The sequence below is a fragment of the Pogoniulus pusillus genome, chromosome 26, assembly GCF_015220805.1.
Source record: "Pogoniulus pusillus isolate bPogPus1 chromosome 26, bPogPus1.pri, whole genome shotgun sequence".
In the NCBI taxonomy this organism is placed as follows: Eukaryota; Metazoa; Chordata; class Aves; order Piciformes; family Lybiidae; genus Pogoniulus; species Pogoniulus pusillus.
In genome coordinates, this window is record NC_087289.1 from 1822038 (window position 1) to 1838529 (window position 16492).

A 16492-nucleotide genomic window follows, 5' to 3' on the forward strand; every position below is an offset into this window, starting at 1 on the left:
GCTGGGATAGACAGAGTGTTTATAGCACTGGAGTCATCCCATAGAAGTAGGCCTTGGACAGAGGGGGAGGTGGCTTGGGCTGTCCTTTCACATTAATTTCGGTGTCTCACAGGATCATAGAAGGGCAGGGGCTGAAGGGACCTCCAAAGCTCATCCAGTCCAACCCCCTGTGCCAGAGCAGGAGCACCCAGAGCAGGTCACACACACCCAGGCAGCTCTTGAGTATCTCCAGAGAGGGAGGCTCCACAGCCCCCCTAGACAGCCTGTTCCTGCAGTTTGGGTTGGGTGCATTGACTGCTCAGCTAGAAACAGCATAAAAGAAAACAAACCCTTGCAGTATTTTTTTGTTTTCAAGCTTCCACTTTGTGAAGGGAAGGACAAACAGAGCACCAGAAGTACTACTGTAATGTTTGAGTCTGTACCTCCCAATTGTGTTGGCACAGGAGGTTGTTTTAACAGTCACAGGACCTTTGGGTTGTGCCTATGGAGCTCTGCATCTGCATTTAGCAGAGAAAGAGGCTGGACTGTACCTATAATCATAGACTCACAGAGTCAAGCAGGCTGGAAGAGACCTCCAAAATGATCCAGCCCAACCTAGCACCCAGCCCTGCCCAACCAACCAGACCATGGCACTAAGTGCCCCAGCCAGGCTTGGCTGCAACACCTCCAGGCACACAGACTCCACCACCTCCCTGGGCAGCCCATTCCAATGCCAATCACTCTCTCTGCCAACAACTTCCTCGCAACATCCAGCCTCAACCTGCCCTGGCACAGCTTCAGGCTGTGTCCCCTTCTTCTGTCCCTGGCTGCCTGGCAGCAGAGCCCAACCCCACCTGGCTACAGCCTCCCTGCAGGCAGCTGCAGACAGCAATGAGCTCTGCCCTGAGCCTCCTCTGCTGCAGGCTGCACACCCCCAGCTCCCTCAGCCTCTCCTCACAGGGCTCTGCTCCAGGCCCCTCCCCAGCCTTGCTGCCCTTCTCTCAACACCTTCCAGCACCTCAACAGCTCTCTTCAATTCAGGAGCCCAGAACTGGACACAGCACTCCAGGGGTGGCCTGAGCAGTGCTGAGCACAGGGGCAGCAGAACCTCCCTTGTCCTGCTGCCCACACTGCTCCTGAGCCAGCCCAGGATGCCATTGGCTCTGCTGCCCACCTGGGCACTGCTGCCTCCTCTGCAGCTCCTCTCTGCCAGCACCCCCAGGCCCCTCTCTGCCTGGCTGCTCTCAGCCACTCTGGCCTCAGCCTGTAGTGCTGCTTGGGGTTGTTGTGGCCAATGTGTAGAACCCTGCACTTGGCCTTGTTCAGTCTCATCCCTCTGCATTGCCACTGCCCTTACCAGCCTCTGGAATCAGTGATCACTGCTGCAGACAGCAGCAGAGTCATGTGAGTCAGGAGGGACCTCTGGAGGTCATACAACAGAGCCTATGGTCACAGCAAGGCCATCTAAAGCAGTCGTTTTCCTCTGCACAGTAAACAGCAGACAAAGCTCTCCCTGTCCCTTATCATATGCCAGGCTTGTGAGCTCAGCCCTGCTCTCACACAGCTACAGGGTGGAGAGCACAGATGATGCCCCACAAACAACATTTCCTCCTTCCAGAGGGTGTCCTGCAGTGGCTGCTTGATGCCTTGCTGAAGGCCACTCTTGTTCTTCAACAACCCCTCTGGAATGTTCTTCAAAGGTCAAGTTGAAGAGCCTGGGAGTGGGAGGATATAGTGCATGGGAGAGAGATTTCTTCCACTGCCTCTCCTGAGCTCATCCCACAGTGCTCACTGAGCCTGACAAAGGCCTCACATGGATTCTCCTGGGGAGCACAGAGCCTGGAGTGCCAAAAGGATGGCTTACAGAACGTTGGTTTGGCCACTACAGTGGCCTCTGCTATCCCAGCAGCTGTCTTGGAGCTTCCCAAAGAAGGAAGAGATTCTTGCCAGGGAGGGTGGGGAGACACTGGCACAGGTTGAGGGTGCTGAGACACTGGCACAGGTTGAGAGTGGGGAGACACTGGCACAGGTTGAGAGTGGGGAGACACTGGCACAGGTTGAGAGTGGGGAGACACTGGCACAAGTTGCCCAGGGAGGTTGTGGAGCACAGAAGCACCCAATGTGATCAAAGATCACATTGGGTGCTTCTGTGCTCCACAACCTCCCTGGAAGTGTTCAAAGCCAGCTTGGATGAGGCCTTAAGCACCTTGTTCCAGTGGGAGGTGTCCCTGCCTATGGCAGGAGTGGTTGGAACTGGCTGATCTTGAGGGTCCCTTCCAACCTAACCCATTCCATGCCTCTCCCGGGAGCAGGGAGCAGCGAATAACCTGTCAGTATTTACCAGCTTCTGGAAGAGCTCCACTTTTACATCATTTCTAAGCTCCAAGCAGGCAAGAAAGGACAAATGAACAGCTCTGACAGCACACTGACTGACAATGTGTGAACATTTTTAAAGCACTCCCAGGGTGCTTTCCAAATAGGTTTTGGAAGGTGTTGGAAGTGAACAGACTGCGGCGTGCGCAGCCAGCAAAGTACCCTGCGATGGCAGCTCTGGAGAGGCTCCTGCAGTACTGAACATTCTTTTGACTTGCAGAAACTCAAACAATCTGTCCCTGCAGAAAAGAGCTGCAGGATGTTGCCACAGGAAGGAAATGTTATGGAGTGTCCCAGGGAGCTGGGAGATGCTGTGCCTGAAGAGAACTGCTTGAGCGATGCACACGGGATTGATGCGCTCTGAAAGGCAGAGGAGCTGACAGAGCTGGAATGGCAACAAGACATGTGGCTGGCACCTTGTGTCCAGTACAGAAGTCATCTGACAGCCCTTGTGAGTCACAGAATCATAGATTGAGCAGGTTGGAAGAGAGCTCCAAGCTCATCCAACCCAACCTAGCACCCAGCCCTAGCCAATCAACCAGACCATGGCACTTTGCTGGCTTCTTCCAGCTGAGGGATATTCAGGCAAACTCTTTGAATTGTAGAATCAACAGGGTTGGAAGAGAGCTCCAAGCTCAGCCAGCCCAACCTAGCACCCAGCCTTGCCGAACCAACCAGACCATGGCACTAAGTGCCCCAGCCAGGCTTGGCTTCAACACCTCCAGCCACAACCACTCCACCACCTCCCTGGGCAGCCCATTCCAATGCCAATCACTCTCTCTGCCAACAACTTCCCCCTAACATCCAGGCCACCCCAAGAAGGAGCTCTCTTCCAACCTGCTTGATTCCATGCTTCAGTGGTGGAAAATGCTGCCAAAGTAAAGGCTACAACAAAAGGAGCAAAGTCAGACCCTGATCCATGTTGGCTGCTGAATTACAGAGCAGCAGGAGAAAAATGCCAGGCTGTCATCTCTTCAGGCCTCCTTCCGTGGAACACTGACAAGAAAAAGGCTGTGTGGCTGATAACCAAAGCCAGGGGCAGAGGGCACAGCAGATGTCTGAGAAGATACAGAAACCAAAGCTGTAGCTCAGTGCAGTCTGAGAGGTCTGGGCACTGCCAGAGGCTCCCAGGAGGCACTAAGGCAGCAGCTGGGATGTCTCCCGAGGTGGCCCCGAGCCAAGGTTCTCCAGCCAGCCTGCAGCCCACTGCTGTGGCTCTGTCAGTGCTCCAGGAAGGAGCTGGAGCAGAGCACTTTCCACAGCCAGCTCGCTCAAGGATGTCTTAAATAAGCAGCAGGCAGAGCAGCCAAAGGGAAATCACTTCAGACAGGCAGAACTAATGAAAGGACTTAGCGCTGGCAGACAGTGCCGGGCAGCCCTGCCTGCTCCCAGGGGAGCCACACAGCTCTCAGGCTCGGCCCACAGGCAGGGCTGTGGCTGAGCTGACAGCCTGTGACACTTGTGCTTTGGTGGTGCTGGAGATTCTGAATCCTCACTTCATTCTCTACGGGCTGTTATCATAGAACCAAAGATCACAGAATCAGCCAGATTGGAAGAGACCTGCAAGCTCATCCTGCCCAACCTAGCACCCAGCCCTGGCCTCAGGCTCCTGCTCTCCCAGCTCAAGATCACAGATGTTAGGAGTTGGAAGGGACACAAAGAGCTCATCCAGTCCAGCTCCCCTGCCAGAGCAGGACCATACAATCTAGCTCAGGGCACACAGGAACACATCCAGACAGGCCTGGAAAGGCTCCACAGAAGGAGACTCCACAACCTCTCTGGGCAGCCTGTGCCAGGGCTCTGGGACCCTTCCAGTCAAGAAGTTCCCCCTTGTGTTGAGCTGGAACCTCCTGTGCTGCAGCTTCCATCCATTGCTGCTTGTCCTATTCCAGGGAGCAGTGAGCAGAGCCTGTCCCCCCTCCTGACCCCCAGCCCTCAGATATTGATAAGAATTTATTAGCTCCCCTCTCAGTCTTCTCTTCTCCAGACTCAGCAGCCCCAGGCCCCTCAGCCTCTCCTCGTAAGGAAGCTGTTCCTCTCCCTTAGCCATCTTGGTGGCTGCTCTGTAGAGGAAGCCTCCTGTTTCTTGTAGCCCAGCCCCACCACGGCTGGTCCTGACTGCATCAGCGAGTGTGCCTACCTCACCCAACACCAGCACCTGCTCAGCAGAAGGATTTGCATTGCCAAACTGCCAGCTCACAGACGTGAGCAGATGACAGCTCCACACATCTTGGTTCACACTGTGTTTCTCCTGCCTGTCAGCTCCTGGCACTTAGCAATAGTGACTTGAAAAAGTGCTAAAAATAACACAGACCCAGGCTCTGCCTCAAAAACCTTTCTCCCTCTCCCCCCTCCCAGTCTGCCTTGATACTCTGCTTGATACTGCTAAAGTTAGTGTGACTCATAAAACCATTGCTGGAGTTTTTATGTGACAGAAGAAACACTTCTGAAAGAGGAGCTAGGAGGGACATCCAGAAATCAGTCACCCACAGCAGTCACCTCCAGCTCTCCATCCAGCAGCTATGGGGCTGCACATGGATTCCCTGCACTGCAGGTGGCTTTTTCCCTAGCCCCATAGATGATCTAATGCATTCTTCTAAAGAGATTAAAGACTGCTGGCATAGCTTGGGGTTGAAAACAGCCTCTGGTTAGAATCACAGAATCAGGCAGGGTTGGCAGGGATGACAAGGATCAGCCAGTTCCAACCTCCCTGCCATGCCCAGGGACACCTCATCCTAGATCAGGCTGCCCACAGCCTCATCCAGCCTGGCCTTAAGCACCTCCAGGGATGAGGCTTCCACCACCTCCCTGGGCAACCCATTCCAGGCTCTTCCCCCACCATGCTGAACAACTTCTCCCTGACATCCAGGCTGACTCTCCCCACCTCCAGCTTTGTTCCATTCCCCCCAGTCCTATCACCCCCTGACAGCCTAAGAAAGTCCCTTCCCAGCTTTCTTGTGTGCTCACCTACAGACATAGAATGTTAAGGGCTGGAAGGGACCTCAAAATATCATCTGGTCCAGCCCCACTGCCAGAGCAGGATCACCTAGAGCAGATCACACATATTATGGGCTACATCAAGAGCAGTGTGGGCAGCAGGGCAAGGGAGAGGGTTCTGTCTCTTTGCTCTGCTCTCCTCAGACCCCACCTGCAGTCCTGTGTGCAGTTCTGGAGCCCCCAACACAAGCAGGATATAGAACTGTTGGAGCCAGGCCAGAGGAGGCCACCAAGATGCTGAGAGGGCTGCAGCAGCTCTGCTCTGAGCACAGGCTGAGAGAGTTGGGGCTGTGCAGCCTGGAGAAGAGAAGGCTTCCAGGAGAGCTTGGAGTGGCCTTCCAGGATCTGAAGGAGGCTACAGAAGGGCTGGGGAGGGACTACTGACAAGGTCCTGTAATGACAGGATGAGGAGAAATGGGTTTAAAGTGGCAGAGAGAAGACTGAAACGTGATGTTAGGGAAGGGTGCTTTGCGGTGAGGGTGGGGAGACACTGGCACAGGCTGCCCAGGGAGGTTGTGGCTGCTCCCTCCCTGGAAGTGTCCAAGGCCAGCATGGATGAGGCCTTGAGTGACCTGTTCTAGTGGGAGGTGTCCCTGATCAATGTCTATCAATATCTGAAGGCTGTGGGTCAGGAAGGAAGGGGCAGGGACAGCTTCTGCTCACTTGTGCCCAGGGGCAATGGATGGAAACTACAGCACAGCAAGTTCCACCTCAACGTGAAGAAGAACTTCTTTACTACAAGTGAATAAGTTGGGGGTCCCAGAGCTGGCACAGGCTGCCCAGAGAGGTTGTGGACTTTCCTTCTCTGGAGCCTTTCCAGGCCTGTCTGGATGTGTTCCTGTGTGCCCTGAGCTAGAATGTGTGTCCTGCTCTGGCAGGGGGGTTGGACTGGATGATCCCTTTGTACCTGACATCCCTATCTAGATGTGTTCCTGTGTGCCCTGAGCTAGATTGTGTGTCCTGCTCTGGCAGGGGTTGGACTGGATGATCTCTTTGTACCTGGCAGCCCTGTCTGGATGTGCTCCTGTGCGACCTGCACGACACTCTCTGGTCCTGCTCTGGCAGGGAGGTTGGAGATCTCTAGAGGTCCCTTCCTCTGAGCCTGTTGACACCAAGGAAGCTCTGAACTAGCAGCCACGAAATCCTATTTCCACTGAACGAAGCTCAGCTGCTTCTCAGAGCTTTTGATACGACCCCGGAGTCTTGATGCTCTGCCACACACAACAAACAGAACACAACCGTGCTGGGAGAAATGGAATCAGACAAAACACAGCCGCTGGAGCCAAAGCCACTGCTCAGAGCAGCACACCGAGAAGTGGGAAGGTCCCTTCCCAGGAGTGACAAACCATTACTGAAGTCTGCCGGAGGGAATCCTGCACTAATCTTATTGCTAAGGAGAATAAACAGAGGGCAGATGAAGGGCGGCTCCTAAGCAGGGCTGTTAATCTGGAAGGCTGATTGTAATTCAGAAGAGGAGAGAGGGTTACCTTAAAGAGCTCTGCTGGCTGCACCCTGGCAGCTCCGCGGGGTAATTAGCATGCTATTAGTGCTGCTGCCTGTGAAGTTCTTGTCAAAACACACTTTCAGCTCTCCAAAGGAAATAGGAGGTAAATACAATGCCACTGTGGCTTTACATGAAACAGCTCCTCGCAGGGAGATGCTTTCTGGGAGCTCAGACGTAACACAGCCTCTTCAGGCTGGCTCTTGCCCTGCAGGTGGCCCCTGGGGCAGCAGTCCCAGCCCACAGCAAAAGGGATGCAATGCTGAAGCTGTTGAGCATTTCACAGTATCATCAGGGTTGGTTTGAGTGCTGTGTCCAGTTCTAGGCTCCTCAATTCAAAAGAGATGTTGAGGGAGACCTGTGGCAGTGTCATAGAATCAAGCAGGTTGGAAGAGAGCTCCAAGTTCACCCAGCCCAACCTAGCACCCAGCCCTGCCCAACCAACCAGACCATGGCACTAAGTGCCCCAGCCAGGCTTGGCTGCAACACCTCCAGCCACAGCCACTCCACCACCTCCCTGGGCAGCCCAATCCAATGCCAATCACTCTCTCTGACAACAACTTCCTCCTAACATCCAGCCTAGACCTCCCCTGGCACAGCTTGAGGCTGTGTCCCCTTCTTCTGTTGCTGGGGGCCTGAGAGAAGAGACCAGCCCTCACTGCAGTAGACTTCAAAAGGCATCAGTTTGTACCTTCCAAGGGTGAGAGAGTCATACAAAAATTAATTAACCATCTGAGGACAACCTTTGCTCTGCCTAGCAACTACCATGAGGTATGAAAATCACTACATCTCTCAGGTGGCCAGCACCAGAACGAGAGGACACAGCCTCAAGCTGTGCCAGGAGAAATTTAGGCTGGAGGTGAGGAGAAAGTTCTTCACTGAGAGAGTCATTGGACACTGGAATGGGCTGCCCGGGGAGGTGGTGGAGTCGCCGTCCCTGGAGCTGTTCAAGGCAGGATTGGATGTGGCACTTGGTGCCATGGTCTGGCCTTGAGCTCTGTGGTAAAGGGTTGGACTTGATGATCTGTGAGGTCTCTTCCAACCCTGATGATACTGTGAAAATCAATCACCTTTACCATAAATGGCACAAAAGTTGAGGCCTGTTTAGCTTTGTACCTGGAATTGCTGTTGGGTTGGGATTTCTCTTGAGTTCATTTCATAGCCTCAATATGTACAATGGGCTCAAAAGCAAAAGCTTCACTTACTGTGAACTCCACAACCACCACTGGCTGTTACTGCAAGCTGCAAGAGCTACTATGGAAACTGACTTTATAGCTGTTATAAAATTGGGTTTTGTGTGTATTGTTTCTGCAGCCTCATCGAGGGAATACAACATAAAACTCACACAGTGCCTTCTGTGTTTAATTATGATAATGCTAATTTATACTAATGGCACACAGACAAGAGAGGAAGGCATCAAGAGACTGTAATTGGGATTTAGTTCTTGACTCATCCTTGTATTCCTGCTACAGGTTTGTGTTGTGATGCTTAAAGGAGCACATGAGAAGAAACTGAATGAAATTCAGCCAGGGCAAGTGTAGAGTCTGGCACCTGGGCAAAAACAACCCCAGGGAGCAGGGTAGGTTAGGGACTGACCTGCTGGAAGGCAGCAAAGGGGAAGAGGATCTGGGGGTCTTGGTGGATGGGAGATTGCTCATGAGGCAGCAATGTGCTCTGGTAGCCAGGAGGGGCAATGCCATCCTGGGGTGGATTAGAAGGGCTGTGGATAGCGCTGAGGCCACATCTGGAGTCCTGTGTCCAGTTCTGGGCCCCCCAGTTCAAAAGGGACATAGAACTGCTGCAGAGAGTCCAGCACAGAGCCACAAAGGTGCTGAAGGGAATGGAACAGCTCTGTTAGGAGAAGAGCCTGAGGCAGCTGGGGCTGTGCTGCTGGGAGAGAGGAGCTGAGAGGTGACCTCAGCAGTGGTTGTCAGTGTGTGCAGGTGAGCGCAAGAGGCTGGAGCCAGGCTCTGCTGGGTGATGCCAGTGCCAGCACAAGGGGCAGTGGTGGAAGCTGAGGCAGAGGAAGTTCCATGGAAACATGAGGAGGATTTTTTGACCTGTGAGGGTGCCAGAGCCTGGAGCAGGCTGCCCAGAGGGGCTGTGGAGTCTCCCTCTCTGGAGATATTCAAACTCTGCCTGGATGTGTTGCTGTGTGAACTGTTCTGGATGCTCCTGCTCTGGCAGGGAGGTTGGACTGGCTGAGCTTTGGAGGTCTCCTTCAGCCCCTGAGAGTCTGTGAGATGCTGTAGGTTTAGAGCTGGTGGAACTGGAGTGGCTACTTTAATTCCATCATCATCATCATCATCACAGCTCTCTGCTGGACCCTCTCCCGCAGATCCCTGTCCCTCTTCAACTGCAGTATTACCTTTAACTTGTCTATTTCTGTACATAGCTGTAACTATAGTAAATATCTGCTTGGAGATTGTGCTGAGCTGTGAGTACAAAGCTCCATCCCTTAACTTCCAGCTGGCTGAGCCTAGCCTGGGTGATTCCATAAGAGTAGAGATGCAGGACATGCACGTGTGGAAAGAGGCAGCAAGACCTGGCTCCAGGGCAGCGTTTCTAGCTTGCCTCTCCTGTGGCTTCCTTGGGGGCAAGCTTTTTTAAACGGGAAAATATGTTTCCTTTGCAAGAGGGAGACATTTCAGACGAAGGAAACCACCATGTCAAGCTTTTCCTGAGAAGACAGGAACATATGTTCAAGCAGAACTGCACAAAGCTGTCGCGGTGCTGCCGCTCGGAGAGCTCCGGAATCACCGCTGGGGCGGCGGAAAGGGGCACTGCATCTTGAGAGGAAGCAGATTTGCTTCAGAAAGGGGCAAGTTGAAGAAACATCTGTAAAGACTGATAATAGATCCACTTCCTGAAATTCTTCCAGCACCACTGCTGTGAAAAGCAGGAAGTGCAGGCAGGAGAGGAAGAAAGTTACAGATGAGGAAAGAAAGCTCTCTCTCTTCTCGCCCCAGAACGTGGAATGCTGCTATAGATGAGCCTGGAGGCAGCACTGTTGGCATCTCTTCACCCCAAGAATACATACAAAGGGCCAGGAGTAGTACTGCTGTCATCTGCCTGCTTTTCACCTCCACTTTAGCACCCACAGCACAAAAAGGAGAGTGATGATGACCTGCTACCTTCTCCCCAAGGCAGATCCCCTTCCCACACCAGCTCATCCTCCTTCTAGGAACAAAAACACTGCACCAAGGATGTAGGCAGCTTTCCTCAGGGCACTCTTGGCCTCAGGCTGCTGTCACCAACAAGGCAGATGTCACAGAATCAAACAATCAAGCAGGTTGGAAAAGACCTCCAAGTTCATCCAGCCCAACCTAGCACCCAGCCCTGCCCAACCAACCAGACCATGGCACTAAGTGCCCCAGCCAGGCTTGGCTGCAACACCTCCAGCCACAGCCACTCCACCACCTCCCTGGGCAGCCCATTCCAATGCCAATCACTCTCGCTGACAACAACTTCCTCCTCACATCCAGCCTAGACCTGCCCTGGCACAGCTTGAGGCTGTGTCCCCTTGTTCTGTTGCTGGCTGCCTGGCAGCAGAGCCCAATCCCACCTGGCTACAGCCTCCCTTCAGGGAGCTGCAGACAGCAATGAGCTGCCCTTTTGCTCTGCTCTCCTCAGACCTCACCTGCAGTCCTGGGTGCACTTCTGGAGCCCCCAGCACAAGCAGGACATGGAAGTGTTGGAGCCAGCCCAGAGGAGGCCACCAAGATGCTGAGAGGGCTGCAGCAGCTCTGCTCTGAGCACAGGCTGAGAGAGTTGGGGCTGTGCAGCCTGGAGAGGAGAAGGCTTCCAGGAGAGCTTGGAGTGGCCTTGCAGGATCTGCAGGGGGCTCCAGGAGGGCTGGGGAGGGACTATTGAGAAGGTCTGGGAATGAGAGGAGGAGGAGGAATGGGTTTGAAGTGGCAGAGGGGAGACTGAAACTGGACGTTAGGAAGAAGTGAGGGTGGTGAGAGACTGGCACAGGTTGTCCAGGGAGGTTGTGGAGCACAGAAGCACCCAATGTGATCTTTGATCTGTGCATCTGTGCTCCACAACCTCCCTGCAAGTATTGAAGGCCAGGTTGGATGAGGCCTTGAGCAACCTGTTCTAGTGGGAGGTGTCCCTGCCTATGGTAGGGGGTTGGAACTGGCTGAGCTTTGAGGTCCCTTCCAACCTAACCCATTCTACAATGGCCACATCAGGCCAACACCCTTAGATCAAGCTGTACCCAGAAATGAGACTTGCAGCCAGCCCCTGCCTATTAAGCAGAGACAGGCTAATAGCAAGGAGAACAATTAGCCACTATTATGCAAATGTGGGACTGGCTTTTTCTATTCAGCCACTTCTTTTGGCAGCCACGAAAACTGCTTTTGTTCACACTAATATTTGGGAGAGAGAGGTTTTATTTATGCAAATACATGCAATTCCACCCCCAAAAAAAAAACCCAAAGCACCACCCAAAATTGCATGCAAATGAGCCTATTTGTGCATCAATTAGTGAATTGGAGCTCTCCTCTGCTGCAGACACACATCCATTAGAGATGGTTGTAAAGCAACTAGCAAGAGGGAAAGAGAAAACAGCAATGAGTCCATTTTGCTGAGCACTTGAGAGGTCCCTAAAATGCCTGCCTTAGGAGGGCCAGGGAAGCCACACAGCTGTGTGAAGACAGCAGGACAAAGCAGTGCAGTCAACAAAGCTGCAAGTCCTGCTCCAGCTTTTAAGCCAAAAGGACAAACACAACCTTTTAAGCACAAAAGAACAATTGCTGCTCCAAAATGATTCTGTGTTCTGCAGGCATGCTAAGAATACTTCCCTGGAAAGGGCTTCAAAGGTGTAACTAGACAGGCACAGGATCACAGGACATTAGGGGTTGGAAGGGACCCAAGGAGGTCATCCAGTCCAACCCCTCTGCCACAGCAGGACCATACAATCTAGCTCAGGGCACACAGGAACACATCATAGAATCAACCTCCGGTGAGGCCACACCTCGAGTACTGTGTTCAGTTTTGGGCACCACAATACAAGAGAGATGTGGGGGTGCTGGAGTGGGTCCAGAGGAGGGCAAGGGAGCTGGGGAAGGGCCTGAGGAATAAATCTGATGAGCAGTGACTGAGAGAGATGGGGATGATTAGTGTGAGGAAGAGGAGGCTGGGGGCAGACCTCACTGCTGTCTACAGCTACCTGAAAAGTGTTTTGGGAGGGCTGCTGCTGCGCTCTTCTCACAGGGAACTGGAGACAGAGCAAGGGGGAATGGCCTCAAGCTGAGGCTGGGGAGGTTGAGATTGGACATTAGGGAAAAGTTTTTCATGGAGAGAGCAGTCAGGGACTGGAATGAGCTGCCCAGAGTCAAACACATCCAGGGTGGGCAAGGGTGGTTTGGATGTGGTGCTTGGGTCTATGGTTTAAGGTGAATCTCGTGGAGTAGGGTTCTAAGTTGGGCTTGGTGATCCTGAGGGGCTTTGCCAACCTGCATGTTTCACTTAGTGCCATGGTCTGGTTGACTGGATAGGGCTGGGTGCTAGGTTGGACTGGATGAGCTTGGAGGCCACTTCTGACCTGCTTGATTCTATGACTCTCTGGTTCTGTGACGGTGGCTACAGCACATCACTTTCTGTTAGCCAGCCTCAGTCATTGCTCCTTTAGAAGAGGCTCACAGGCAGCACTGAAGGAAGAACACTTCATTATTAACTTCCCTTCTAGAGAGGGGACATCAGGGATGAGACACAAGGAAGCATTCATTTACTGAAATAAAATGGTCTTGATTTTACAGGGGTTTGCTTTTGGATGCTGCACTTGGACCAGAGCAAACAACCAGGTGCAAACACCAGGTACTTCTGCCTGACTCCATCCACTGCCAGGGCAGGATTTCCCCCTGCACAAAGCCTCACACCTCTTTAGTCAGTAAAACAAAACACACAGTGGGGAGCTGAAAGAAAAGAAACCCAAAACCCCAAAACTGCTCAGGCAATAATATTCTCATCTAATCTTAATAGTGATGTTTGTGCAGCATATATAATTAAAAGCATTTTCAGGATCAGCTTAATTAATCTCAGAAGCTGGGTATTGAAAGAGCAGAGGAAATAAGCTTTTGCTACTCATTATATATCATGCAATTAGAGAATGAAGACATCCAATCATAATTATCTGCCACAATAATCACTCCATCTCAGGAAAAAAACAGTTCCATACATCTAGGAGTGAAAAAACAAAAGCCTGCCTGAAAGACTTTGCCCCTAGGCCTGGAGAGATGCTTTGAGTGAGCCTCTAAATGCTGCTGAAACTCCAGCAGAAAGAAGGTGTGGAGGGGGAAGGGAGGATCTTGCCTCCAGGAGAAAATACAAACCCATTCCCCCACCCCCGACAGCATTCCCAGGTGGGCACAGAGCAGCACAGAGGATGGAGACAGACTGAGCTGGGGGGCTGCTGGCAGCTGTTGGATTTCTCTTTCTCTCAGTAGGTAGCAGAGCAAACAGCACTGCACTTGGGCTCCCTACCAGAAGCCTTTGGGGCCAAAAAATAAGGAGGCTGAACTCTCCCTGGTCATTCTCCCAAGAGATAAGCAAACCTGCTAACACCTCTCAGAGGAAGCAGAGTGAAATGTCTCCTCCCCACAGAGCTAAGGAGCTGCTCTGCATTCTGAAAAGCTTAAAATTTGGTCTATGCTTGAGAGTGGAAAATTAATCCAAGCCAGGGTCACTCCTCCTACCTGTGTGACAGCCAGGAGCAGGTCCTCACCCAGGGCAGAGTGGAGTCCAAGCCAGGGTCACTCCTGTGACCTGTGTGACAGCCAGGAGCTGGTTCTCACTCCAGGACAGAGTGCAGTCCAAGTCTGTCTGTGAGAAGGCCTCAGAGAGATTCTCCTTCTCTGTCCTCTCTGCTGAGGTCACAGAGAGCTTCTCCTCCTCTGCCTCTGCTTCTCCTCTATCCTCTCTGCTGAGAAGGTCAGACCAAGCTCCAGACACTGCTGCCCTGGGTACAGCTTCAGGGCTGGAGGGCAGAGCCCACCCCAGAACTCCTGCACAGAGTGGAGATCAGTGTATCAGGCACAAACAAATCCAGTCCAGGTGACAAGTCTCATCCATGAAACCACTGAAATCTCACTTGCAGGGCAAAGGTGTTGTGTTAGGAAACATTTCTTTCTCTCCCTCAGACAAAGGCAGGCACTGAGGTCATTCACACAGAAGGTAGGCAGATTTTTCCCTTGGCTTATCAAGAGCCAAACTCATCCCCCTCCAGCTCTAAATTCCTTCTGTAAATACATTCAGTTGTGCTCCACTGACACAGCCAAATGGGATTCAGTCACAACAATAAATCCCATTTGCCACCCCAAACAGTGCTCAATTGGATCTGCAGCAATTCAAAGGAGTCCCATCACAGCTTGGAGGTGGTCACCTACCTGCAGCTCTCAGAAGAGCCCCACTCATTTGCAGCAGCTAATGATTCGTGTCAGTGCGAGGGCTGATCCACCCCTCCCAGCTGGGAAGTTAAGGATTCCTTAAATGACATCAAGAGCCCAAGAGCTCAGGGCCGATGCCAGGAGAGGCTGTTTGCAAAGGTCTGTAGTAATAGCACAAGAATTATAGCTTCGAGCTAGAGCAGAGCAGATTGAGATGACCTGGAGCAGGGGATTGAGTCCAGCAGCAGTAGGTTTGCAGATGACACCAAGCTAGGAGCAGCTGTGGAGCTGTTGGAGGGTAGCAGAGCCCTGCAGAGGGACCTGGCCAGGCTGGATGGGTGGGCAGAGGCCAAGGGGATGAGACTGAAGAAGGCCAAGTGCAGAGTTCTACACTTTGGCCACAACAACCCCAAGCAGCACTCCAGGCTGGGGCCAGAGTGGCTGAGAGCAGGATATCAGCTAAACTATGCCACCAAGTGCCACATGCAAGACCTCCAGGGATGGAGACTCCACCACCTTCCTGGGCAGTCCATTCCAGAGCCTAATAAGGATGCCTTTGAGCATCCTTTCTTCCTGACATCCTACATGGAAGCACTTCAGTTACCTTTAGTATCCTCTACTCTGCCTTCTCAGAGGGAGAGTCTGGCTCATTGCAGGACTACAGCAGTTTCAGTACCCCACTAGGAAAGAGTCTGCACATAAAGTTTAGTTTGTTTTGCTTCCTCCTGCCTCCTGAGCACGCAGCACCAGCTGAAACCATTGCTTTATGCAGCATCTAGGCAGCCCTTGGAGCCAGCATTCCATCATCAACAAGGATCCCCAGCTCTGCTACTGCACTGGAAGGAAAATGGCACCTTTGGACAGGCAGGAATACCCCTTTTAAAGCAACAGATGTCAGTGATGACACACTGAGAACTGGCTGAAATGCATGAATTAATCATAAAGCCAAGCATTTAAAGAAGAATAACCTCATCAATAATTAACTCACTTGGACAACCACACCTCCATTATTGATTCCAGCAGCTACAGTGCACTCAAGCACTGCAGCACACTCAGTGACTTAAACCCACTGCTTAACTGGAAGATGTCACAGCTTCGGGTACATTAACTGTGCCCTGAAAGGTGAGGAGGGGCTGCTGACCAGCTTCTGAGGGGCAGGCATCATGCAGGGCAGCTCACAGAGAGCCAAGATGAAGCTGAGGTTTGGGTTTTGCTGTAATTATGCAGAGAAGAAAACCCTGACTGCAGGTTGCTAATAAAATGGGAGCTCCTGCAATTATCCACCCAGGATTCTGTATTTACTGGTCCCTTTCCCTTCTGCTCTCCACCATGTAACACCTTGCAGCATGCCACTGCAGAGGAACTAATCATCAACCTTCCCCACTGTGCTGATCTGGTTTGATCCCCAAATTAGAACTGAACAGAAGCCACTTACCAGGATAGATCATTAAAACTCCCTAATTTTATGCTTACATATTTGAGCCAAATGCTCTCCAAAGCCCCTCAGAAATTCTGAGGCAAAGCTGTGATGGTAAATTAAATCTTCTGAGCCTACAAGTGGGCTTCAACAGCCAGGGAATCTATCCAGGACTCTGTGTGAGCTCAGTCCTCCTCCTCCAGCAAGGAGCTTGAAGTTGCTGTAGGAAGAAAAAGCTCTGATGATAAACCCAAGGCAAATGCAAGAGTCACAGGATGGAAGACAAAGAAATCTTGCAACTCCAGCACCTAAATCAAGAGCTTCTGACTGAGATAACTACTTCAGCTGACATAGAATGGAATCACAGAATGGTTTAGGTTGGAAGGGACCTCAAAGATCATCTAGTTAGAATCACAGCATCGAGCAGGTTGGAAGAGACCCCTCCAGAAAGGAGCTTGGGATTGCTATAGGATGGAAATGCCAGAGTCACAGGATGGAAATGCCAGAGTCACAGGATGGAAATGCCAGAGTCACAGGATGGAAGACAGGACAGGAAATCTTGCAACTCCAGCACCTAAGAGCTCACCCTCTGAACTTCTGGGTGAGAGAACTACTTCAGCTGAAGTAGAATGGAATCACAGAATGCTTTAGGTTGGAAGGGACCTCAAAGGTCATCTAGTTAGAATCACAGAATTGAGCAGGTTGGAAGACAGAGTCCAGGAGGGGCTCCCAACCACACTTCCACCTCCTTTCCACCCCTCTACCTTATCCCAGATTTGTCTCATGTTCAAGGTGAGTTTGGAGAATCAGGCAGAGGGGTCAGGAAGCAGAAGG

General features: G+C 52.1%; 1 protein-coding gene across 3 annotated transcripts in view; it reads right to left on the reverse strand.

Moving 5' to 3' along the window:
• Window positions 1-16492, reverse strand: part of ARHGEF26 (Rho guanine nucleotide exchange factor 26) — a 174806-nt gene that overhangs the window by 97024 nt on the left and 61290 nt on the right. For all 3 annotated transcript variants that reach the window (XM_064164853.1, XM_064164851.1, XM_064164852.1), the window contains exon 3: window positions 13552-13860. The gene's annotated coding sequence lies outside the window, so the exon portion shown is untranslated. The remainder of the gene's footprint in view (window positions 1-13551; window positions 13861-16492) is intronic.